Below are 27,131 nucleotides of genomic sequence, written 5' to 3'. Positions count from 1 at the left end.
TTCCTCCATGGGAGTAATGTCTCTAACAGTCTACGCTTTGATCGTTCCCTGGAAGACCATTAGTAGTTTCCGATGCACATCTGGAAGCATTCTGTAATCTGTGGGCTATCAGTGTGTTGATGAAACACAGAAATTGCATCGGGATTGAAAAGAACGGTCACCATGCGCACTTTCCTCCATAAGAGTAATGCCTCAAACAGTCTACGCTTTGACCGTTCCCTGGAAGACCAGTAGTAGTTTCCGATGAACATCTGGAGGCATTCTGTAATCTGTGGACACCCAGAGTGTTGATGAAACACAGACATTGCATCGGGATTCAATACAACAGTCACCATGCGCACTTTCCTCCACGATAGTAATGTCTCAAACAGTCTACGCTTTGATCGTTCGCTGGAAGACCAGTAGTAGTTACCGATGATCATCTGGCGGCATTCTGTAATCTGTGGACTATCAGAGTGTTGATGAAACACAGAAATTGTATCGGGATTGAATTCAACAGTCACCATGCGCACATTCCTATACGGGAGGAAAGTCTCATACAGTGTACGCTTTGATCGTTCCCTGGAAGACCAGTAGTATTTTCCGATGCACATCTGGTGGCATTCTGTAATCTTTAGACTATCAGAGTGTTGATGAAACACAGAAATTGAATCGGGATTGAATACAACAGTCTCCATGCGCAGATTCCTCCATGGGAGTAATGTCTCTAACAGTCTTCTCTTTGATCGTTCCCTGGAAGGCCAGTAGTAGATTCCGATGCACATCTGGAGGCTCTCTGTAATCTGTGGACTATCAGAGTGTTGATGAAACACAGAAATTGCCTCGGGATTGAATACAACAGTCTCCATGCGCAGATTCCTCCATGGGAGTAATGTCTCTAACAGTCTTCTCTTTGATCGTTCCCTGGAAGGCCAGTAGTAGATTCCGATGCACATCTGGAGGCTCTCTGTAATCTGTGGACTATCAGAGTGTTGATGAAACACAGAAATTGTATCGGGATTGAATTCAACAGTCGCCATGCGCACATTCCTATACGGGAGTAAAGTCTCATACAGTGTACGCTTTGATCGTTCCCTGGAAGACCAGTAGTATTTTCCGATGCACATCTGGTGGCATTCTGTAATCTTTAGACTATCAGAGTGTTGATGAAACACAGAAATTGAATCGGGATTGAATACAACAGTCTCCATGCGCAGATTCCTCCATGGGGGTAATGTCTCTAACAGTCTTCTCTTTGATCGTTCCCTGGAAGGCCAGTAGTAGATTCCGATGCACATCTGGAGGCTCTCTGTAATCTGTGGACTATCAGAGTGTTGATGAAACACAGAAATTGCATCGGGAATGAATACAACAGTCACAATGCTCACATTTCTCCATAAAAGTAATGTCTCGAACAGTCTACGTTTTAATCGTTCCCTGGAAGACCAGTAGTAGTTTTCGATGAACATCTGGAGGCATTCTGTAATCTGTGGACTATCAGAGTGTTGATGAAACACAGAAATTGCAACCGGATTGAAAAGAACAGTCACCATGCGCACTTTCCTCCATGGGAGTAATGTCTCTAACAGTCAACGCTTTGATCGTTCCCTGGAATACCAGTAGTAGTTTCCGATGCACATCTGGAGGCTTTCTGTACTCTGTGGACTATCAGAGTGTTGATGAAACACAGAAATTGCATCGGGATTGAATACAACAGTCTCCATGCGCAGATTCCTCCATGGGAGTAATGAGTCTAACAGTTTACGCTTTGATCGTTCCCTGGAAGACCAGTAGTAGTTTCAATTGCACATCTGGAGGCATTCTGTAATCTGTGGACTATCAGAGTGTTGATGAAACACAGAAATTGCATCGGGATTGAATTCAACGGTCACCATGCGCACATTCCTCGACGGGAGTAAAGTCTGATACAGTGTACGCTTTGATCATTCCCTGGAAGACCAGTAGTAGTTTCCGATGCACATCTGGTGGCATTCTGTAATCTTTAGACTATCAGGGTGTTGATGAAACACAGAAATTGCATCGGGATTGAATACAACAGTCTCCTTGCGAAGATTCCTTCATGGGAGTAATGTCTCTAACAGTCTACGCTTTGATCGTTCCCTGGAAGCCCAGTAGTAGTTTCAATTGCACATCTGGAGTTATTCTATTATCCGTGGACTATCAGAGTGTTGATGAAACACAGAAATTGCATCGGGATTGAATACAACAGTCACCATGCGCACTTTCCTCAATGGGAGTAATGTCTCTAACAGTCTACGCTTTGATCGTTCCCTGGAATACCAGTAGTAGTTTCCGATGCACATCTGGAGGCTATCTGTTCTCTGTGGACAATCAGAGTGTTGATGAAACACAGAAATTGCATCGGGATTGAATACAACAGTCTCCATTCGCAGATTCCTCCATGGGAGTAATGAGTCTAACAGTTTACGCTTTGATCGTTCCCTGGAAGATCAGTAGTAGTTTCAATTGCACATCTGGAGGCATTCTGTAATCTGTGGACTATCAGAGTGTTGATGAAACACAGAAATTGCATCGGGATTGAATACAACAGTTACCATGCGCACTTTCCTCCGTGGGAGTAATGTCTCAAACAGTCTACGTTTTGATCGTTCCCTGGAAGACCTGTAGTAGTTTCCGATGTACATCTGGAGGCCTTCTGTAATCTTGAGACTATCAGAGTGTTGATGAAACACAGAAATTGCATCGGGATTGAATACAACAGGCACCATTCGCACATTCCTCCATGGGAGTAATTCTCAAACAGTCTACGCTTTGATCGTTCCCTGGAAGGCCAGTAGTAATTTCAATTGCACATCTGGAGGCAATCTCTAATCTGTGGACTATCAGAGTGTTGATGAAACACAGAAATTGCATCGGGATTGAATACAACAGTCACCATGCGCACTTTCCTCCATGGGAGTAATGTGTCCAACAGTCTTCCCTTTGATCGTTCCCTGGAAGGCCAGTAGTAGTTTCCGATGCACATCTGGAGGCTCTCTGTAATCTGCGGACTATCAGAGTGTTGATGAAACACAGAAATTGCATCGGGAATGAATACAACAGTCACCATGCGCACATTTCTCCATATAAGTAATGTCTCGAACAGTCTATTCTTTGATCGTGCCCTGGAAGACCAGTAGTAGTTTCCAATGAACATCTGGAGGCATTCTTTAATCTGTGGACTATCAGAGTGTTGATGAAACACAGAAATTGCATCGGAATTGAATACAACAGTCACCATGCGCACTTTCCTACATTGGAGTAATGTCGCAAGCATTCTACGCTTTGATCGTACCCTGGAAGACCAGTAGTAGTTTCCGTAGCATACCTGGAGGCATTCTGTAGTCTGTGGACTATCAGAGTGTTGATAAAAGACAGAAATTGCATCGGGATTGAATACAACAGTCACCATGCGCCCTTTCCTCCATGGGAGTAATGTCTCAAATAGTCTATGCTTTGATCGTTCCGTGGAAGACCAGTAGTAGTTGCCGATGCACATCTGTGGGCATTCTGTAATGTGTGGACTATCAGAGTGTTGATGAAACACAGAAATTGCATCGTGATTGAATACAACAGGCACCATTCGCACTTTCCTCCATGGGAGAAATGTCTCAAACAGTCTACGCTTTGATCGTTTTCTGCAAGACCAGTAGTAGTTTCCGATGCACGTCTGGCTGCATTCTGTAACCTGTTGCCCCTCAATGTGTTGATGAAACACAGAAATTACATCAGGATTGAATACAGCAGTCACCATGCGCACTTTCCTCCATGGGAGTAATGTCTCAAACAGTTTACGTTTGATCGTTCCCTGCAAGACCAGTAGAAGTATCCGATGCACATCTGGATTCATTCTGCAATCTGTGGACCTTCAAAGTGTTGATGAAACACCGAAATTGCATCGGGATTGAATACAACAGTCACCATGCCCACTTTCCTACATGGGAGTAATGTCGCAAGCATTCTACGCTTTGATCGTACCCTGCAAGACCAGTAGTAGTTTCCGATGCATACCTGGAGGCGCTCTGTAGTCTGTGGACTATCAGGGTGTCGATAATACACAGAAATTGCATCGGGATTGAATACAACAGTCACCATGCGCACTTTCCTCCATGGGAGTAACGTCTCAAACAGTTTTCGCTTTGATCGTTCCCTGGATGACCAGTAGTGTTTCCGATGGACATCTGGGGGCATTCTGTAATGTGTGGACTATCAGAGTGTTGATGAAACACAGAAATTGCATCGGGATTGAATACGACAGTCACCATGGGAACTTTCCTCCATGTGAGTAATGTCTCAAACTGTCTACGCTTCGATCGTTTCCTGGAAGAGCAGTAGTAGTTTCCGATGGACATCTGGAGGCATTCTGTAATCTGTGGACCTTCAAAGTGTTGATGAGACACAGAAATTGCATCGGGCTTGAATACAACCGTCACCATGCGCACATTCCTCCATGGGAGTAATGTCTCAATGAGTCTACGCTTTGATCGTTCACTGGATGACCAGGAGTAGTTTCCGATGCACATCTGGAGGCATTCTGTAATCTGTGGACTATCAGAGTGTTGATGAAACACAGAAATAGCATCGGGATTGAATACAACAGTCACCATGCGAACTTTGCTCCATGGGAGTAATGTCTCAAACTGTCTACGCTTTGATCGTTTCCTGGAAGACTAGTAGTAGTTTCCGATGCACATCTGGAGGCATTCTGCAATCTGTGGACCTTCAAAGTGTTGATGAAACACAGAAATTGCATCGGGATTGAATACAACAGTCACCATGCGCACTTTCCTACATGGGAGTAATGTCGCAAGCATTCTACGCTTTGATCGATCCCTGGAAGACCAGTAGTAGTTTCCGATGCACATCTCGAGGCATTCTGTAGTCTGTGGACTATCAGAGTGTTGATAAAACACAGAAATTGCATCGGGATTGAATACAACAGTCACCATGTGCACTTTCCTTCATGGGAGTAATGTCTCAAACAGTTTACGCTTTCATCGTTCCCTGGAAGACCAGTAGTTGTTTCAAAAGCACATCTGGGGACATTCTGTAATGTGTGGACTATCAGAGTGTTGATGAATCACAGAAATTGCATCAGGATTGAATACAACAGTCACCATGCACACTTTCCTCCATGGGAGCAATGTCTCAAACAGTTTACGCTTTGATCTTTCCCTGGAAGACCAGTAGTAGTTTCCGATGCACACCTGTAGGCATTCTGTAGTCTGTGGACTATCAGAGTGTTGATAAAACACAGAAATTGCATCGGGATTGAATACAACAGTCACCATACGCACTTTCCTCCATTTGAGTAATGTCTCAAACAGTCTACGCTTTGATCGTTCCCAGGAAGACCAGTAGTAGTTTCCGATGCACACCTGTAGGCATTCTGTAGTCTGTGGACTATCAGAGTGTTGATAAAACACAGAAATTGCATCGGGATTGAATACAACAGTCACCATACGCACTTTCCTCCATTTGAGTAATGTCTCAAACAGTCTACGCTTTGATCGTTCCCAGGAAGACCAGTAGTAGTTTCCGATGCACATTTGGAATCATTCTGTAATCTGTGGACCTTCAAAGTGTTGATGAAACTCAGAAATTGCATCGGGATTGAATACAACAGTCACAATGCCCACTTTCCTACATGGGAGTCATGTCGCAAGCATTCTACGCTTTGATCGTACCCTGGAAGACCAGTTGTAGTTTCCGATGCATACCTGGAGGCATTCTGTAGTCTGTGGACTATAAGGGTGTTGATAAAACACAGAAATTGCATCAGGATTGAATACAACAGACACCATGCGCACTTTCCTCCATGGGAGTAATGTCTCAAACAGTTTACGCTTTGATCGTTCCCTGGAAGAACATTAGTAGTTTCCGATGGTCACCTGGTGGCATTCAGTAATCTTTGGATCTTCAAAGTGTTGATGAAACACAAAATGGTATCGGGATTGAATACAACAGTCACCATGCGCACTTTCCTCCATGGGAGTAATGTCTCAAACAGTCTATGGTTTGATCGTTTCCTGGAAGACCAGTAGTAGTTTCCGATGCACATCTGGTGGCATTCAGTAACCTTTGGATCTTCAAAGTGTTGATGAAACACAAAATGGTATCGCGATTCAATACAACAGTCACCATGCGCACTTTCCTCCATGGGAGTAATGTCTCAAACAGTCTACGCTTTGATCGTTCCATGGAAGACCAGTAGTAGTGTCCGATGTACATCTGTGGGCATTCTGTAATGTGTGACTATCAGAGTGTTGATGAAACACAGAAATTGCATCGGGATTGAATACGTCACCATTCGCACTTTCCTCCATGGGAGTAATGTCTCAAACAGTCTACGCTTTGATCGTTCCCTGCAAGACCAGTAGTAGTTTCCGATGCACATCTGGAGGCATTCTGTAATCTGTGGACCCTCCAAGTGTTGATGAAACACAGAAATTGCATCGGGATTGAATGCAACAGTCACCATGCGCACTTTCCTCCAAGGGAGTAATGTCTCAAAGATTTTACGCTTTGATCGTTCCCTGCAAGACCAGTAGTAGTTTCCGATGCACATTTGGAATCATTCTGTAATCTGTGGACCTTCAAAGTGTTGATGAAACACAGAAATTGCATCGGGATTGAATACAACAGTCACCATGCCCACTTTCCTACATGGGAGTAATGTCGCAAGCATTCTACGCTTTGATCGTACCCTGGAAGACCAGTAGTAGTTTCCGATGCATACCTGGAGGCATTCTGTAGTCTGTGGACTATAAGGGTGTTGATAAAACACAGAAATTGCATCAGGATTGAATACAACAGACACCATGCGCACTTTCCTCCATGGGAGTAATGTCTCAAACAGTTTACGCTTTGATCGTTCCGTGGAAGAACATTAGTAGTTTCCGATGGTCATCTGGGGACATTCTGTAATGTGTGGACTATCAGAGTGTTGATGAAACACAGATATTGCATCGGGATTGAATACAACAGTCACCATGCGCACTTTCCTCCATGGGAGTAACGTCTCAAACTGTCTACGGTTTAATCGTTTCCTGGAAGACCAGTAGTAGTTTCCGATGCACATCTGGTGGCATTCAGTAATCTTTGGTTCTTCAAAGTGTTGATGAAACACAAAATGGTATCGGGATTTAATACAACAGTCACCATGCGCACTTTCCCCCATGGGAGTAATGTCTCAAACTGTCTACGCATTGATCGTTCCCTGGAAGACCAGTAGTAGTTTCCGATGCACATCTGGAGGCATTCTGTAATCTGTGCACTATCAGAGTGTTGATGAAACACAGAAATTGCATCGGGATTGAATGCAACAGTCACCATACGCACTTTCCTCCATGGTAGTAATGTCTCAAACAATCTACGCTTTGATCGTTCCCTGCAAGACCAGTAGTAGTTTCCGATGCACATTTGGAATCATTCTGTAATCTGTGGACCTTCAAAGTGTTGATGAAACACAGAAATTGCATCGGGATTGAATACAACAGTCACCATGCGCACTCTCCTCCATGGGAGTAATGTCTCTAACAGTTTACGCTTTGACCGTTCCCTGGAAGACCAGTAGTGTTTCCGATGCACATCTGGAAGCATTCTGTACAGAGTGTATTATCAGAGTGTTGATGAAACACAGAAATTGCATCGGGATTGAATACAACAGTCACTATGCGCACTTTCCCCCATGGGAGTAATGTCTCAAGCAGTCTACGCTTTATTCGGTCCCTGGAAGACCGGTAATGGTTTCCGGTGCACATCTGGAGTCATTCTGTAATTTGTGGATTATCAGAGTGTTGATGAAACACAGAAATTGCATCAGGATTGAATACAACAGTCACCATGCGCACTTTCCTCCACGGGAGTAATGTCTCAAACAGTTTACGGCTTGATCGTTCCCTGGAAGAACATTAGTAGTTTCCGATGGTCATCTGGTGACACTCTGTAATGCGTGGACTATCAGAGTGTTGATGAAACACAGAAATTGCATCGGGATTGAGTACAACAGTCACCATGCGCACTCTCCTCCATGGGAGTAATGTCACAAACAGTCTACGCTTTGTTCGTTCCCTGGAAGACCGGTAATGGTTTCCGGTGCACATCTGGAGTCATTCTGTAATCTGTGGACTATCAGAGTGTTGATGAAACACAGAAATTGCATCGGGATTGAATACAACAGTCACCATGCGCACTTTCCTCCATGGGAGTAATGTCTCTAACAGTTTACGCTTTGACCATTCCCTGGAAGACCAGTAGTGTTTCCGATGCACATCTGGAAGCATTCTGTACAGTGTGTATTATCAGAGTGTTGATGAAACACAGAAATTGCATCGGGATTGAATACAACAGTCACTATGCGCACTTTCCTCCATGGGAGTAATGTCTCAAGCAGTCTACGCTTTATTCGGTCCCTGGAAGACCGGTAATGGTTTCCGGTGCACATCTGGAGTCATTCTGTAATTTGTGGATTATCAGAGTGTTGATGAAACACAGAAATTGCATCAGGATTGAATACAACAGTCACCATGCGCACTTTCCTCCACGGGAGTAATGTCTCAAACAGTTTCCGCTTTGATCGTTCCCTGGAAGACCAGTAGTGTTTCCGATGCACATCTCGGGGCATTATGTAATGTGTGGACTATCAGAGTGTTGATGAAACACAGAAATTGCATCGGGATTGAATACGACAGTCACCATGCGAACTTTCCTCCATGGGAGTAATGTCTCAAACTTGTCACGCTTCGATCGTTTCCTGGAAGAGCAGTAGTAGTTTCCGATGCATATCTGGAGGCATTCTGTAATCTGTGGACCTTCAAAGTGTTGATGAGACACAGAAATTGCATCGGGCTTGAATACAACCGTCACCATGCGCACTTTCCTCCATGGGAGTAATGTCTCAATGAGTCTACGCTTTGATCGTTCCCTGGATGACCAGGAGTAGTTTCCGATGCACGTCTGGAGGCATTCTGTAGTCTGTGGACTATCAGAGTGTTGATAAAACACAGAAATTGCATCGGCATTTAATACAACAGTCACCATGCGAACTTTCCTCCATGGGAGTAATGTCTCAAACAGTTTACGCTTTGATCGTTCCCTGGAAGACCAGTAGTAGTTTCCAAAGCACATCTGGGGACATTCTGTAATGTGTGGACTATCAGAGTGTTGATGAATCTCAGAAATTGCATAAGGATTGAATACAACAGTCACCATGCACACTTTCCTCCATGGGAGCAATGTCTCAAACAGTTTACACTTTGATCTTTCTCTGGAAGACCAGTAGTAGTTTCCGATGCACATCTGGTGGCATTCAGTAATCTTTGGATCTTAAAAGTGTTGATGAAACACAAAATGGTATCGGGATTCAATACAACAGTCACCATGCGCACTTTCCTCCATGGGAGTAATGTCTCAAACAGTCTACGCTTTGATCGTTCCATGCAAGACCAGTAGTAGTTTCCGATGCACATCTGTGCGCATTCTGTAATGTGTGCATTATCAGAGTGTTGATGAAACACAGAAATTGCATCGGGATTGAATACAACAGTCACCATACGCACTTTCCTCCATGGGAGTAATGTCTCAAACAGTCTACGCTTTGATCGTTCCCTGCAAGACCAGTAGTAGTTTCCGATGCACTTTTATAATCATTCTGTAGTCTGTGGCCCTTCAAAGTGTTCATGAAACACAGAAATTGCATCGGGAGTGAATACAACAGTCACCATGCGCACTTTCCTACATGGCAGTAATGTCGCAAGCATTCTACGCTTTGATCGTACCCTGGAAGACCAGTAGTAGTTTCCGATGCACACCTGGAGGCATTCTGTAATGTGTGGACTATCAGAGTGTTGATAAAACACAGAAATTGCATCGGGATTATTTGCAACAGTCACCATGCGCACTTTCCTCCATGGGAGTAATGTCTCAAACAGTTTACGCTTTGATCGTTCCCTGGAAGAACATTAGTAGTTTTCGATTGTCATCTGGGGACATTCAGTAATGCGTGGACTATCAGAGTGTTGATGAAACACAGAAATTGCATCGGGATTAAATACAACAGTCACCATGCGCACTTTCCTTCATGGGAGTAATGTCACAAACAGTCTACGCTTTATTCGTTCCCTGGAAGACCAGTAGTAGTTTCCGATGCACATCTGGAGTCATTCTGTAATCTGTGGTTTATCAGAGTGTTGATGAAACACAGAATTTGCATCGGGATTGAATACAACAGTCACCATGCGAACTTTCCTCCATGGGAGTAATGTCTCAAACTGTCTACGCTTTGATCGTTTCCTGGAAGACCAGTAGTAGATTCCGATGCACATATGGAAGCATTCTGTACAGTGTGTACTATCAGAGTGTTGATGAAACACAGAAATTGCATCGGGATTGAATACAACAGTCACTATGCGCACTTTCCTGCATGGGAGTAATGTCTCAAACAGTTTACGCTTTGATCGTTCCCTATAAGACCAGTAGTAGTTTGCAATGCATATCTGCGGTCAATCTGTAATGAGTGGATTTTCAGAGTGTTGATGAAACACAGAAATTGCATCACCATTGAATACAATAGTCACCATGCGAAATTTCCTCCATGGGAGTAATGTCACAAACAGTCTACACTTTGATCGTTCCCTGGAAAACCAGTAGTAGTTTCCGAGGCACATATGGAGGCATTCTGTAATCTGGGGACTACCAGAGTGTTGATGAAACACAGAAATTGCATCAGGATTGAATTCAACAGTTACCATTCGCACTTTCCTCCAAGGGAGTAATGTCTCAAACAGTCTACGCTTCGATCGTTACCTGGAAGACCAGTAGTAGTGTCCGATGCACATCTGGATGCATTCTGTATTCTGTGGACTATCAGAGTGTTGATGAACCACAGAAATTGCATCGGGATTGAATAGAACAGCCACCATGCGCACTTTCCTCCATGGGAGTAATGTCTCAAAGAGTTTACGATTTGATCGTTCCCTGGAAGACCATTAGTAGTTTCCGATGCACATCTGGAGTCATTCTGTAATCTGTGGACTATCAGAGTGTTGATGAAACACAGAAATTGCATCAGGATTGAATACAACAGTCACCATGCGCACTTTCCTCCATGGGACTAACGTCTCAAACGGTTTCTGCTTTGATCGTTCCCTGGAAGACCAGTAGTGTTTCCGATGCACATCTGGGGGCATTCTGTAAAGTGTGGACTATCAGAGTGTTGATGAAACACAGAAATTGCATCGGGATGAATACGACAGTCAACATGCGAACTTTCCTCCATGGGAGTAATGTCTCAAACTGTCTACGCTTCGATCGTTTCCTGGAAGAGCAGTAGTAGTTTCCGATGCACATCTGGAGGCATTCTGTAATCTGTGGACCTTCAAAGTGTTGATGAGACACAGAAATTGCATTGGGCTTGAATACAACCGTCACCATGCGCACTTTCCTCCATGGGAGTAATGTCTCAATGAGTCTACGCTTTGATCGTTCCCTGGATGACCAGGAGTAGTTTCCGATGCACATCTGGAGGCATTCTGTAATCTGTGGACGATCAGAGTGTTGATGAAACACAGAAATAGCATCGGGATTGAATACAACAGTCACCATGCGCACTTTCCTACATGGCAGTAATGTCGCAAGCATTCTACGCTTTGATCGTACCCTGGAAGACCAGTAGTAGTTTCCGATGCACACCTGGAGGCATTCTGTAGCCTGTGGACTATCAGAGTGTTGATAAAACACAGAAATTGCATCGGGATTGAATACAACAGTCACCATGCCCACTTTCCTACATAGGAGTAATGTCGCAAGCATTCTATGCTTTGATCGATCCCTGGAAGACCAGTAGTAGTTTCCGAGGCACATCTGGGGGCATTCTGTAATGTGTGGACTATCAGAGTGTTTATGAAATACAGAAATTGCATCGGGATTGAATACGACAGTCAACATGCGAACTTTCCTCCATGGGAGTAATGTCTCAAACTGTCTACGCTTCGATCGCTTCCTGGAAGAGCAGTAGTAGTTTCCGATGCACATCTGGAGGCATTCTGTAATCTGTGGACCTTCAAAGTGTTGATGAGACACAGAAATTGCATCGGGCTTGAATACAACAGTCACCATGCCCACTTTCCTACATGGGAGTAATGTCGCAAGCATTCTACGCTTTGATCGATCCCTGGAAGACCAGTAGTAGTTTCCGAGGCACATCTGGAGGCATTCTGTAGTCTGTGGACTATCAGAGTGTTGATAAAACACAGAAATTGCATCGGGATTGAATACAACAGTCACCATTCGCACTTTCCTCAATGGGAGTTATGTCTCAAACAGTTTACGCTTTGATCGTTCCCTGGAAGACCAGTAGTAGTTTCCAAAGCACATCTGGGGACATTCTGTAATGTGTGGACTATCAGAGTGTTGATGAATTTCAGAAACTGCATCAGGATAGAATACAACAGTCACCATGCACACTTTCCTCCATTGGAGCAATGTCTCAAACAGTTTACACTTTGATCTTTCACTGGAAGACCAGTAGTAGTTTCCGATGCATACCTGGAGGCACTCTGTAGTCTGTGGACTATCAGGGTGTTGATAAAACACAGAAATTGCATCGGGATTGAATACAACAGTCACCATGCGCACATTCCTCCATGGGAGTAATGTCTCAAACAGTTTACGCTTTGATCGTTCCCTGGAAGAATATTAGTAGTTTCCGATGGTCATCTGGGGACATTCTGTAATGTGTTAACTATCAGAGTGTAGATGAAACACAGAAATTGCATCGGGATTGAATACAACAGTCACCATGCGCACTTTCCTCCATGGGAGTAATGTCTCTAACAGTCTATGGTTTGATCGTTTCCTGGAAGACCAGTAGTAGTTTCCGATGCACATCTGGTGGCATTCAGTAATCTTTGGATCTTAAAAGTGTTGATGAAACACAAAATGGTATCGCGATTCAATACAACAGTCACCATGCGCACTTTCCTCCATGGGAGTAATGTCTCAAACAGTCTACGCTTTGATCGTTCCATGGAAGACCAGTAGTAGTTTCCGATGCACATCTGTGGGTATTCTGTAATGTGTGGACTATCAGAGTGTTGATGAAACACAGAAATTGCATCGGGATTGAATACAACAGTCACCATTCGCACTTTCCTCCATGGGAGTAATGTCTCAAACAGTCTACGCTTTGATCGTTCCCTGCAAGACCAGTAGTAGTTTCCGATGCACATCTGGAGGCATTCTGTAATCTGTGGACCCTCAAAGTGTTGATGAAACACAGAAATTGCATCGGGATTGAATACAACAGTCACCATTCGCACTTTCCTCCATGGGAGTAATGTCTCAAACAGTCTACGTTTTGATCGTTCCCTGCAAGACCAGTAGTAGTTTCCGAAGCACATTTGGAATCATTCTGTAAACTGTGGACCTTCAAAGTGTTGATGAAACACAGAAATTGCATCGGGATTGAGTACAACAGTCACCCTGCGCACTTCCCTGCATGGCAGTAATGTCGCAAGCATTCTACGCTTTGATCGTAAACTGGAAGACCAGTAGTAGTTTCCGATGCACACCTGGAAGCATTCTGTAGCCTGTGGACTATCAAAGTGTTGATAAAACACAGAAATTGCATCAGGATTGAATACAACAGTCACCATGCGCACTTTCCTCCATGGGAGTAATGTCTCAAACAGTTTACGCTTTGATCGTTCCCTGGAAGAACATTAGTAGTTTCCGATGGTCATCTGGGGACTTTCTGTAATGAGTGGACTATCAGAGTGTTGATGAAACACAGAAATTGCATCAGCATTGAATACAATAGTCACCATGCGAAATTTCCTACATGGGAGTAATGTCACAAACAGTCTACACTTTGATCGTTCCCTGGAAGACCAGTAGTAGTTTCCGAGGCACATATGGAGGCATTCTGTAATCTGGGGACTACCAGAGTGTTGATGAAACACAGAAATTGCACCAGGATTGAATACAACAGTTACCATTCGCACTTTCCTCCATGCGAGTAATGTCTCAAACACTCTACGCTTTGATCGTTATCTGCAAGACCAGTAGTAATTTCCGATGCACATCTGGAGGCATTCTGTAATCTGTGGACCCTCAAAGTGTTGATGAAACACAGAAATTGCATCGGGATTGAATACAACAGTCACCATGCGCACTTTCCTCCAAGGGAGTAATGTCTCAAACAGTCTACGCTTCGATCGTTACCTGGAAGACCAGTAGTAGTGTCCGATGCACATCTGGAGGCATTCTGTATTCTGTGGACTATCAGAGTGTTGATGAACCACAGAAATTGCATCGGCATTGAATAGAACAGTCACCATGCGCACTTTCCTCCATTGGAGTAACGTCTCAAACGGTTTCTGCTTTGATCGTTCCCTGGAAGACTAGTAGTGTTTCCGATGCACATCTGGGGGCAATCTGTAATGTGTGGACTATCAGAGTGTTGATGAAACACAGAAATTGCATCGGGATGAATACGACAGTCAACATGCGAACTTTCCTCCATGGGTGTAATGTCTCAAACTGTCTACGCTTCGATCGTTTCCTGGAAGAGCAGTAGTAGTTTCCGATGCACATCTGGAGGCATTCTGTAATCTGTGGACCTTCAAAGTGTTGATGAGACACAGAAATTGCATCGGGCTTGAATACAACCGTCACCATGCGCACTTTCCTCCATGGGAGTAATGTCTCAATCAGTCTACGCTTTGATCGTTCCCTGGATGACCAGGAGTAGTTTCCGATGCACATCTGGAGGCATTCTGTAATCTGTGGACGATCAGAGTGTTGATGAAACACAGAAATAGCATCGGGATTGAATACAACAGTCACCATGCGCACTTTCCCCCCTTGGGAGTAATGTCTCAAACAGTCTACGCATTTATCGTTCCTTGGATGACCAGTAGTAGTTTACGATGCACATCTGGAGGCATTCTGTAATCTGTGCACTATCAGAGCGTTGATGAAACACAGAAATTGCATCGGGCATGAATACAACAGTCGCCATGCCCACTCTCCTACATGGGAGTAATGTCGCAAGCATTCTACGCTTTGATCGATCCCTGGAAGACCAGTAGTAGTTTCCGAGGCACATCTGGGGGCATTCTGTAATGTGTGGACTATCAGAGTGTTGATGAAACACAGAAATTGCATCGGGATTGAATACGACAGTCAACATGCGAACTTTCCTCCATGGGAGTAATGTCTCAAACTGTCTACGCTTCGATCGTTTCCTGGAAGAGCAGTAGTAGTTTCCGATGCACATCTGGAGGCATTCTGTAATCTGTGGACCTTCAAAGTGTTGATGAGACACAGAAATTGCATCGGGCTTGAATACAACAGTCACCATGCCCACTTTCCAACATGGGAGTAATGTCGCAAGCATTCTACGCTTTGATCGATCCCTGGATGACCAGTAGTAGTTTCCGAGGCACATCTGGAGGCATTCTGTAGTCTGTGGATTATCAGAGTGTTGATAAAACACAGATATTGCATCGGGATTGAATACAACAGTCACCATGCGCACTTTCCTCCATGGGAGCAATGTCTCAAACAGTTTACACTTTGATCTTTCCCTGGAAGACCAGTAGTAGTTTCCGATGCATACCTGGAGGCACTCTGTAGTCTGTGGACTATCAGGGTGTTGATAAAACACAGAAATTGCATCGGGATTGAATACAACAGTCACCATGCGCACATTCCTCCATGGGAGTAATGTCTCAAACAGTTTACGCTTTGATCGTTCCCTGGAAGAATATTAGTAGTTTTCGATGGTCATCTGGGGACATTCTGTAATATGTGGACTATCAGAGTGTTGATGAAAAACAGAAATTGCATCGGGATTGAATCCAACAGTCACCATGCGCACTTTCCTCCATGGGAGTAATGTCTCTAACAGTCTATGGTTTGATCGTTTCCTGGAAGACCAGTAGTAGTTTCCGATGCACATCTGGTGGCATTCAGTAATCTTTGGATCTTAAAAGTGTTGATGAAACACAAAATGGTATCGGGATTCAATACAACAGTCACCATGTGCACTTTCCTCCATGGGAGTAATGTCTCAAACAGTCTACGCTTTGATCGTTCCATGGAAGACCAGTAGTAGTTTCCGATGCACATCTGTGGGCATTCTGTAATGTGTGGACTATCAGAGTGTTGATGAAACACAGAAATTGCATCGGGATTGAATACAACAGTCACCATACGCACTTTCCTCCATGGGAGTAATGTCACAAACAGTCTACGCTTTGATCGTTCCCTGCAAGACCTGTTGTATTTTCCGATGCACATCTGGAGGCATTCTGTAGTCTGTGGACTATCAGAGTGTTGATGAAACACAGAAATTGCATCGGGATTGAATACAACAGTCACTATTCACACTTTCCTCCATGGGAGTAATGTCTCAAACAGTCTACGCTTTGATCGTTCCCTGCAAGACCAGTAGTAGTTTCCGATGCACATTTATGATCATTCTGTAATCTTTGGACCTTCAAAGTGTTGATGAAACACAGAAATTGCATCGGGATTGAATACAACAGTCACCATGCGCACTTTCCTACATGGCAGTAATGTCGCAAGCATTCTACGCTTTGATCGTACCCTGGAAGACCAGTAGTAGTTTCCGATGCACACCTGGAGGCATTCTGTAGCCTGTGGACTATCAGAGTGTTGATAAAACACAGAAATTGCATTGGGCTTGAATACAACAGTCACCATGCGCACTTTCCTCCATGGGAGTAATGTCTCTAACAGTCTATGGTTTGATCGTTTCCTGGAAGACCAGTAGTAGTTTCCGACGCACATCTGGTGGCATTCAGTAATCTTTGGATCTTAAAAGTGTTGATGAAACACAAAATGGTATCGGGCTTGAATACAACAGTCACCATGCCCACTTTCCTCCATGGGAGTAATGTCGCAAGCATTCTACGCTTTGATCGATCCCTGGAAGACCAGTAGTAGTTTCCGAGGCACATCTGGGGGCATTCTGTAATGTGTGGACTATCCGAGTGTTGATGAAACACAGAAATTGCATCGGGATTGAATACAAAAGTCACCCTGCGCACTTCCCTACATGGCAGTAATGTCGCAAGCATTCTACGCTTTGATCGTAAACTGGAAGACCAGTAGTAGTTTCCGAGGCACATCTGATGGCATTCTGTAATGTGTGGACTATCCGAGTGTTGATGAAACACAGAAATTGCATCGGGATTGAATACAAAAGTCACCCTGCGCACTTCCCTACATGGCAGTAATGTCTCAAACTGTCTACGCTTTGATCGTTTCCTGGAAGACCAGTAGTAGTTTCCGATGCACATTTGGAATTATTCTGTAATCTGTGGACATTCAAAGTGTTGATGAAACACAGAAATTGCATCGGGATTGAATAGAACAGTCACCATGCGCACTTTCCTACAAGGGAGTAATGTCGCAAGCATTCTACGCTTTGATCGTACCCTGGAAGACCAGTAGTAGTTTCCGATGCATACCTGGAGGCATTCTGTAGTCTGTGGACTATCAGGGTGTTGATAAAGCACAGAAATTGCATCGGGATTGAATACAACAGTCACCATGCGCACTTTCCTCCATGGGAGTAATGTCTCAAAAAGTTTACGCTTTGATCGATCCCTGGAAGAACATTAGTAGTTTCCGATGGTCATCTGGGGACATTCTGTAATGTGTGGACTATCAGAGTGTTGATGAAACACAGAAATTGCATCGGGATTGAATACAACAGTCACCATGTGCACTTTCCTCCATGGGAGTAATGTCTCAAAGAGTCTATGGTTTGATCGTTTCCTGGAAGACCAGTAGTAGTTTCCGATGCACATCTATTGGCATTGAGTAATCTTTGGATCTTAAAAGTGTTGATGAAACACAAAATGGTATCGGGATTCAATACAACAGTCACCATGCGCACTTTCCTCCATGGGAGTAATGTCTCAAACAGTCTACGCTTTGATCGTTCCATGGAAGACCAGTAGTAGTTTCCGATGCACATCTGGAGGCATTCTGTAATCTGTGGACCTTCAAAGTGTTGATGAGACACAGAAATTGCATCGGGCTTGAATACAACCGTCACCATGCGCACTTTCCTCCATGGGAGTAATGTCTCAATCAGTCTACGCTTTGATCGTTCCCTGGATGACCAGGAGTAGTTTCCGATGCACATCTGGAGGCATTCTGTAATCTGTGGACGATCAGAGTGTTGATGAAACACAGAAATAGCATCGGGATTGAATACAACAGTCACCATGCGCACTTTCCCCCCTTGGGAGTAATGTCTCAAACAGTCTACGCATTTATCGTTCCTTGGATGACCAGTAGTAGTTTACGATGCACATCTGGAGGCATTCTGTAATCTGTGCACTATCAGAGCGTTGATGAAACACAGAAATTGCATCGGGCATGAATACAACAGTCGCCATGCCCACTCTCCTACATGGGAGTAATGTCGCAAGCATTCTACGCTTTGATCGATCCCTGGAAGACCAGTAGTAGTTTCCGAGGCACATCTGGGGGCATTCTGTAATGTGTGGACTATCAGAGTGTTGATGAAACACAGAAATTGCATCGGGATTGAATACGACAGTCAACATGCGAACTTTCCTCCATGGGAGTAATGTCTCAAACTGTCTACGCTTCGATCGTTTCCTGGAAGAGCAGTAGTAGTTTCCGATGCACATCTGGAGGCATTCTGTAATCTGTGGACCTTCAAAGTGTTGATGAGACACAGAAATTGCATCGGGCTTGAATACAACAGTCACCATGCCCACTTTCCTACATGGGAGTAATGTCGCAAGCATTCTACGCTTTGATCGATCCCTGGATGACCAGTAGTAGTTTCCGAGGCACATCTGGAGGCATTCTGTAGTCTGTGGATTATCAGAGTGTTGATAAAACACAGATATTGCATCGGGATTGAATACAACAGTCACCATGCGCACTTTCCTCCATGGGAGCAATGTCTCAAACAGTTTACACTTTGATCTTTCCCTGGAAGACCAGTAGTAGTTTCCGATGCATACCTGGAGGCACTCTGTAGTCTGTGGACTATCAGGGTGTTGATAAAACACAGAAATTGCATCGGGATTGAATACAACAGTCACCATGCGCACATTCCTCCATGGGAGTAATGTCTCAAACAGTTTACGCTTTGATCGTTCCCTGGAAGAATATTAGTAGTTTTCGATGGTCATCTGGGGACATTCTGTAATATGTGGACTATCAGAGTGTTGATGAAAAACAGAAATTGCATCGGGATTGAATCCAACAGTCACCATGCGCACTTTCCTCCATGGGAGTAATGTCTCTAACAGTCTATGGTTTGATCGTTTCCTGGAAGACCAGTAGTAGTTTCCGATGCACATCTGGTGGCATTCAGTAATCTTTGGATCTTAAAAGTGTTGATGAAACACAAAATGGTATCGGGATTCAATACAACAGTCACCATGTGCACTTTCCTCCATGGGAGTAATGTCTCAAACAGTCTACGCTTTGATCGTTCCATGGAAGACCAGTAGTAGTTTCCGATGCACATCTGTGGGCATTCTGTAATGTGTGGACTATCAGAGTGTTGATGAAACACAGAAATTGCATCGGGATTGAATACAACAGTCACCATACGCACTTTCCTCCATGGGAGTAATGTCACAAACAGTCTACGCTTTGATCGTTACCTGCAAGACCTGTTGTATTTTCCGATGCACATCTGGAGGCATTCTGTAGTCTGTGGACTATCAGAGTGTTGATGAAACACAGAAATTGCATCGGGATTGAATACAACAGTCACTATTCGCACTTTCCTCCATGGGAGTAATGTCTCAAACAGTCTACGCTTTGATCGTTCCCTGCAAGACCAGTAGTAGTTTCCGATGCACATTTATGATCATTCTGTAATCTTTGGACCTTCAAAGTGTTGATGAAACACAGAAATTGCATCGGGATTGAATACAACAGTCACCATGCGCACTTTCCTACATGGCAGTAATGTCGCAAGCATTCTACGCTTTGATCGTACCCTGGAAGACCAGTAGTAGTTTCCGATGCACACCTGGAGGCATTCTGTAGCCTGTGGACTATCAGAGTGTTGATAAAACACAGAAATTGCATTGGGCTTGAATACAACAGTCACCATGCGCACTTTCCTCCATGGGAGTAATGTCTCTAACAGTCTATGGTTTGATCGTTTCCTGGAAGACCAGTAGTAGTTTCCGACGCACATCTGGTGGCATTCAGTAATCTTTGGATCTTAAAAGTGTTGATGAAACACAAAATGGTATCGGGCTTGAATACAACAGTCACCATGCCCACTTTCCTCCATGGGAGTAATGTCGCAAGCATTCTACGCTTTGATCGATCCCTGGAAGACCAGTAGTAGTTTCCGAGGCACATCTGGGGGCATTCTGTAATGTGTGGACTATCCGAGTGTTGATGAAACACAGAAATTGCATCGGGATTGAATACAAAAGTCACCCTGCGCACTTCCCTACATGGCAGTAATGTCGCAAGCATTCTACGCTTTGATCGTAAACTGGAAGACCAGTAGTAGTTTCCGAGGCACATCTGATGGCATTCTGTAATGTGTGCACTATCCCAGTGTTGATGAAACACAGAAATTGCATCGGGATTGAATACAAAAGTCACCCTGCGCACTTCCCTACATGGCAGTAATGTCTCAAACTGTCTAAGCTTTGATCGTTTCCTGGAAGACCAGTAGTAGTTTCCGATGCACATTTGGAATTATTCTGTAATCTGTGGACATTCAAAGTGTTGATGAAACACAGAAATTGCATCGGGATTGAATAGAACAGTCACCATGCGCACTTTCCTACAAGGGAGTAATGTCGCAAGCATTCTACGCTTTGATCGTACCCTGGAAGACCAGTAGTAGTTTCCGATGCATACCTGGAGGCATTCTGTAGTCTGTGGACTATCAGGGTGTTGATAAAGCACAGAAATTGCATCGGGATTGAATACAGCAGTCACCATGCGCACTTTCCTCCATGGGAGTAATGTCTCAAAAAGTTTACGCTTTGATCGATCCCTGGAAGAACATTAGTAGTTTCCGATGGTCATCTGGGGACATTCTGTAATGTGTGGACTATCAGAGTGTTGATGAAACACAGAAATTGCATCGGGATTGAATACAACAGTCACCATGTGCACTTTCCTCCATGGGAGTAATGTCTCAAAGAGTCTATGGTTTGATCGTTTCCTGGAAGACCAGTAGTAGTTTCCGATGCACATCTATTCTCATTGAGTAATCTTTGGATCTTAAAAGTGTTGATGAAACACAAAATGGTATCGGGATTCAATACAACAGTCACCATGCGCACTTTCCTCCATGGGAGTAATGTCTCAAACAGTCTACGCTTTGATCGTTCCATGGAAGACCAGTAGTAGTTTCCGATGCACATCTGTGGGCATTCTGTAATGTGTGGACTATCAGAGTGTTGATGAAACACAGAAATTGCATCGGGATTGAATACAACAGTCACCATGCGCACTTTCCTCCATGGGAGTAATGTCTCAAACAGTCTACGCTTTGATCGTTCCCTGCAAGACCAGTAGTAGTTTCCGATGCACATCTGGAGGCATTCTGTAATCTGTGGACCCTCAAAGTGTTGATGAAACACAGAAACTCCATCGGGATTGAATACAACAGTCACCATGTGCACTTTCCTCCAAGGGAGTAATGTCTCAAACAGTCTACGCTTTGATCGTTCCCTGCAAGATCAGTAGTAGTTTCCGATGCACATTTGGAATCATTCTGTAATCTGTGGACCTTCAAAGTGTTGATGAAACACAGAAATTGCATCGGGATTGAATAGAACAGTCACCATGCGCACTTTCCTACATGGGAGTAATGTCGCAAGCATTCTACGCTTTGATCGTACCCTGGAAGACCAGTAGTAGTTTCCGATGCATACCTGGAGGCATTCTGCAGTCTGTGGACTATCAGAGTGTTGATAAAACACAGAAATTGCATCGGGATTGAATACAACAGTCACCATGCGCACCTTCCTCCATGGGAGTAATGTCTCAAACAGTCTATGGTTTGATTGTTTCCTGGAAGACCAGTAGTAGTTTCCGATGCACATCTGGTGGCATTCAGTAATCTTTGGATCTTCAAAGTGTTGATGAAACACAAAATGGTATCGGGATTCAATACAACAGTCACCATGCGCACTTTCTCGCATGGGAGTAATGTCTCAAACAGTCTACGCATTGATCATTATCTGGAAGACCAGTAGTAGTTTCCGATGCACATCTGGAGGCATTCTGTAACCTGTGGACCATCAAAGTGTTGATGAAGCACAGAAATTGCATCGGGATTGAATACAACAGTCACCATTCGCACTTTCCTCCATGGGAGTAATGTAACAAAGAGTCTACGCTTTCATCGTTCCCAGCAAGACCAGTAATAGTTTCCGATGCACATTTGGAATCATTCTGTAAACTGTGGACCTTCAAAGTGTTGTTGAAACACAGAAATTGCATCGGGATTGAGTACAACAGTCACCATGCGCACTTCCCTACATGGCAGTAATGTCGCAAGCATTCTACGCTTTGATCGTAAACTGGAAGACCAGTAGTAGTTTCCGATGCACACCTGGAGGCATTCTGTAGCCTGTGGACTATCAGAGTGTTGATAAAACACAGAAATTGCATCGGGATTGAATACAACAGTCACCATGCGCACTTTAGTCCATGGGAGTAATGTCTCAAACAGTTTACGCTTTGATCGTTCCCTGGAAGAACATTAGTAGTTTCTGATGGTCATCTGGGGACATTCTGTAATGCGTGGATATCAGAGTGTTGATGAAACATAGAAATTGCATCGGGATCGAATACAACAGTCACCATGCGCACTTTCCTCCATGGGAGTAATGTCACAAACAGTCTACGCCCTGATCGTTTCCTGCAAGACCAGTAGTAGTTTCCGATGCACATCTGGAGTCATTCTGTAATCTGTGGACTATCAGAGTGTTGATGAAACACAGAAATTGCATCGGGATTGAATACAACAGTCGCCATGCGCACTTTCCTCCATGGGAGTAATGTACTAACAGTTTACGCTTTGATCGTTCCCTGGAAGACCAGTTGTGATTCCGATGCACATCTGGAAGCATTCTGTACAGTGTGGACTATCAGAGTGTTAATGAAACAAGGAAATTGCATCAGGATTGAATACAACAGTCACCATGCGCACTTTCCTCCATGGGAGTATGGTCTCAAAAAGTCTACGCTTTGATCGTTCCCTGGAAGACCAGTAGTAGTTTCCGAATCACATCTGGGGGCATTCTGTAATGTGTGGACTATCAGAGTGTTGATGAAACACAGATATTGCATCGGGATTGAATACAACAGTCACCATGCGAACTTTCCTCCATGGGAGTAATGTCTCAAACTGTCTACGTTTTGATCGTTTCCTGGAAGACCAGTAGTAGTTTCCGATGCAAATTTGGAATTATTCTGTAATCTGTGGACATTCAAAGTGTTGATGAAACACAGAAATTGCATCGGGATTGAATAGAACAGTCACCATGCGCACTTTCCTACAAGGGAGTAATGTCGCAAGCATTCTACGCTTTGATCGTACCCTGGAAGACCAGTAGTAGTTTCCGATGCATACCTGGAGGCATTCTGTAGTCTGTGGACTATCAGGGTGTTGATAAAACACAGAAATTGCATCGGGATTGAATACAACAGTCACCATGCGCACTTTCCTCCATGGGAGTAATGTCTCAAACAGTTTACGCTTTGATCGTTCCCTGGAAGAACATTAGTAGTTTCTGATGGTCATCTGGGGACATTCTGTAATGCGTGGATATCAGAGTGTTGATGAAACACAGAAATTGCATCGGGATTGAATACAACAGTCACCATGTGCACTTTCCACCATGGGAGTAATGTCTCAAACAGTCTATGGTTTGATCGTTTCCTGGAAGACCAGTAGTAGTTTCCGATGCACATCTGGTGGCATTCAGTAATCTTTGGAACTTCAAAGTGTTGATGAAACACAAAATGGTATCGGGATTCAAAACAACAGTCACCATGCGCACTTTCCTCCATTGGAGTAATGTCTCAAACTGTCTACACTTTGAAAGTTTCCTGGAAGACCAGTAGTAGTTTCCGATGCACATCTGGAGGCATTCTGTAACTGTGGACCTTCAAAGTGTTGATGAAGCACAGAAATTGCATCGGGATTGAATACAACAGTCACCATGCGCACTTTCCTCCATGGGAGAAATGTCACAAAGAGTCTACGCTTTGATCGTTCCCTGGAAGACCAGGAATAGTTTCCGATGCACATCTGGAGGCATTCTGTAATCTGTGGACTATCAGAGTGTTGATGAAACACAGAAATTGCATCGGGATTGAATACAATAGTCACCATGCGCACTTTCCTCCATGGGAGTAATGTCTCTAACAGTTTACGCTTTGATCGTTCCCTGGAAGACCAGTAGTAGTTTGCGATGCACATCTGTTGGCATTCTGTAATGTGTGGACTATCAGAGTGTTGATGAAACACAGAAATTGCATCGGGATTGAATACAACATGCACCATGCGCACTTTCCTCCATGGGAGTAATGTCTCAAACTGTTTACGCTTTGATCGTTTCCTGGAAGACCAGTAGTAGTTTCCGATGCATATCTGTGGGCATCCTGTAATGTGTGGAGTATCAGAGTGTTGATGAAACACAGAAATTGCATCGGGATTGAATACAACAGACACCATGCGCACTTTCCTCCATGGGAGTAATGTCACAAACAGTCTACGCTTTGATCGTTCCCTGGAAGACCAGTAATAGTTTCCGAGGCACGTCTGGAGGCATTCTGTAATATGTGGACTACCAGAGTGTTGATGAAACAGAGAATTTGCATCGGGATTGAATACAACAATCACCATGCGCACTTTCCTCCATGGGAGTAATGTCTCAAACACTTTACGTTTTGATCGTTCCCTGGAGAACCAGTAGTAGTTTCCGATGCACATCTGGGGTCATTCTGTAATGTGTAGACTGTCAGAGTGTTGATGAAACACAGAAATTGCATCAGGATGGAATACAACAGTCACCATGCGCACTTACCTACATGGGAGTAATGTCTCAAACAGTCTACGCTTTGATCGTTCCATGGAAGACCAGTAGTAGTTTCCGATGCGCATCTGTGGGCATTCTGTAATGTGTGGACTATCAGAGCGTTGATGAAACACAGAAATTGCATCGGGATTGAATACAACAGTCACCATTCGCACTTTCCGCCATGGGAGTAATGTCTCAAACAGTCTACGCTTTGATCGTTCCCTGCAAGACCAGTAGTAGTTTCCGATGCACATCTGGAGGCATTCTGTCATCTGTGGACCCTTAAAGTGTTGATGAAACACAGAAATTGCATCGCGATTGAATACAACAGTCACCATGCGCACTTTCCTCCAAGGGAGTAATGTCTCAAAGAGTTTATGCTTTGATCGTATCTGGAAGACAAGTAGTAGTTTCCAATGCACATCTGGAGGCATTCTGTAATCTGTGGACTATCAGAGTGTTGATAAAACACAGAAATTGCATCGGGATTGAATACAACAGTCACCATGCGCACTTTCCTACATGGCAGTAATGTCGCAAGCATTCTACGCTTTGATCGTACCCTGGAAGACCAGTAGTAGTTTCCGAAGCATACCTGGAGGCATTCTGTAGTCTGTGGACTATCAGAGTGTTGATAAAACACAGAAATTGCATCGGGATTGAATACAAGAGTCACCATGCGCACTTTCCTCCATGGGAGTAATTTCTCTAACAGTTTACGCTTTGATTGTTCCCTGGAAGACCAGTAGTGATTCCGATGCACATCTGGAAGCATTCTGTACAGTGTGGACTATCAGAGTGTTAATGATACAAAGAAATTGCATCAGGATTGAATACAACAGTCACCATGCTCACTTTCCACCATGGGAGTAATGTCTCAAACAGTCTACGCTTTGGTCGTTCCATGGAAGAACATTAGTAGTTTCCGATGGTCATCTGGGGACATTCTGTAATGTGTGGACTATCAGAGTGTTGATGAAACACAGAAATTGCATCGGGATTGAATACAACAGTCACCATGTGCACTTCCCTCCATGGGAGTAATGTGTCAAACAGTCAATGGTTTGATCGTTTCCTGGAAGACCAGTAGTAGTTTCCGATGCACATCTGGTGGCATTCAGTAATCTTTGGATCTTCAAAGTGTTGATGAAACACAAAATGGTATCGGGATTCAATACAACAGTCACCATGCGCACTTTCCTCCATTGGAGTAATGTCTCAAACTGTCTACACTTCGAAAGTTTCCTGGAAGACCAGCAGTAGTTTCCGATGCTTATCTGGAGGCATTCTGCAATCTGTGGACCTTCAAAGTGTTGATGAAGCACAGAAATTGCATCGGGATTGAATACAACAGTCACCATGGGCACTTTCCTCCATGGGAGTAATGTCACAAAGAGTCTACGCTTTCATCGTTCCCTGGAAGACCAGTAATAGTTTCCGATGCACATCTGGAGGCATTCTGTAATCTGTGGACTATCAGAGTGTTGATGAAACACAGAAATTGCATCGAGATTGAATACAACAGGCACCATGCGGACTTTCCTCCATGGGAGTAATGTCTCAAACAGTTTACGCTTTGATCGTAACTGGAAGACCAGTAGTAGTTTCCGATGCACATCTGGAGGCATTCTGTAATCTGTGGACTATCAGAGTGTTGATAAAACACAGAAATTGCATCGGGATTGAATACAACAGTCACCATGCGCACTTACCTACATGGCAGTAATGCCGCAAGCATTCTAAGCTTTGATCGTACCCTGGAAGACCAGTAGTACTTTCCGATGCACACCTGGAGGCATTCTGTAGTCTGTGGACTATCAGATTGTTGATAAAACACAGAAATTGCATCGGGATTGAATACAACAGTCACCATGCGCACTTTCCTTCATGGGAGTAATGTCTCAAACAATTTACGCTTTGATCGTTCCCTGGAAGAACATTAGTAGTTTCCGATGGCCATCTGGGGACATTCTGTAATGCGTGGACTATCAGAGTGTTGATGAAACACAGAAATTGCATCGGGTTTGA

This window comes from Schistocerca gregaria, chromosome 8 (genome assembly GCF_023897955.1).
Source record: "Schistocerca gregaria isolate iqSchGreg1 chromosome 8, iqSchGreg1.2, whole genome shotgun sequence".
Classification (NCBI taxonomy): Eukaryota; Metazoa; Arthropoda; class Insecta; order Orthoptera; family Acrididae; genus Schistocerca; species Schistocerca gregaria.
The sequence above is the reverse complement of the archived record's forward strand: the minus strand, read 5'-3'. Positions refer to the sequence as shown.